Source organism: Bison bison, unplaced genomic scaffold (genome assembly GCF_000754665.1).
Source record: "Bison bison bison isolate TAMUID 2011002044 unplaced genomic scaffold, Bison_UMD1.0 scf7180017864489, whole genome shotgun sequence".
Classification (NCBI taxonomy): Eukaryota; Metazoa; Chordata; class Mammalia; order Artiodactyla; family Bovidae; genus Bison; species Bison bison.
The window spans coordinates 4,560,417-4,561,836 of record NW_011495048.1 but is presented as its reverse complement, the minus strand read 5'-3'; positions in this window follow the sequence as shown (position 1 = coordinate 4,561,836).

Here is a 1,420-nt window from a genome sequence, read left to right as displayed (position 1 = left end):
AACCAGTCCATTCTGAAGGAGATCAGCCCTGGGATTTCTTTGGAAGGAATGATGCTAAAGCTGAAACTCCAGTACTTTGGCCACCTCATGCGAAGAGTTGACTCATTGGAAAAGACTCTGATGCTGGGAGGGATTGGGGGTAGGAGGAGAAGGGGAGGACAGAGGATGAGATGGCTGGATGGCATCACTGACTCAATGCACGTGAGTCTGAGTGAACTCCAGGGGTTGGTGATGGACAGGGAGGCCTGGTGTGCTGCGATTCATGGGGTCGCAAAGAGTTGGACACGACTGAGCAACTGAACTGAACTGAACTGAACTGATAAAGAGAAACTCTAATACATATCTGCTGGAACTGTAAGTAGAAGTAAACTTACCTTAGGAAAATTTCCTGGTAAATTTTTCAGATATATGTATGTCTGTAAAACACTTTGTTCTCAACTCCACAGATATAATTTTTTGAAAGCAATGATAATAATGTCAAAATGATTCATATAAATAAATAGTCTTTTTTGTTTGTTTGGCTTATAAACAACAAACTTTTATTTCTCATGGTTCTGAAGGTTTAGTTCATTTTAGTTCAGTCACTCAGATTTGTCTGACTCTTTGTGACCCCATGGACTGTAGCATGCCAGGCTTCCATGTCCTTCACCAACTCCCAGACCTTGCTCAAATTCATGTCCTTTGAGTTGGTGACACTATCCAACCATCTCATCCTCTGTTGTCCACTTCTCCTCCTGCCTTCAATCTTTCCCAGCATCAGGGTCTTTTCCAATGTGTCAGTTCTTCACACCAGGTGGCCAAAGTATTAGAGCTGCAGCTTCAGCATCAGTCCTTCAATGAATATTCAGGTCTGATTTCCTTTAGGATTGACTGGTTGGATCACCTTGCTGTCCAAGGGACTCTCAAGAGTGTTTTCCAATACCACAGTTTAAAAGCATCAATTCTTTGGCACTCAGCTTTCTTTATAGTCCAACTCTCACATCAGTACATGACTACTGGAAAAACCATAGCTTTGACTAGACACATCTTTGCTGGCAAAGTAATGTTTCTGCTTTTTAATATGCTGTCTAGTTTGGTCATAGCTTTTCTTCCAAGGAGCAAGCATCTTTTTATTCCACGGCTGCAGTCACCAGCTGCAGTGATTTTGGAGGCCAAAAAGTAAGGTTTCTCACTGTTTCCATTGTTTCCACTTCTATTTGCCATGGACTGATGGGACCAGATGCCATGATCTTATTTTTTTGAATGTTGAGTTTTAAGCCAGCTTTTTCACTCTCTTTCACTTTCACAAGAGGCTCTTTATTTCTTTGTTTTCTGCCATAAGGATGGTGTCACCTGCATATCTGAGGTTATTGATATTTCTTCTAGCAATCTTGATTCCATTTTGTGCTTCATCCAGCCAGGCATTTCACATGATGTACTC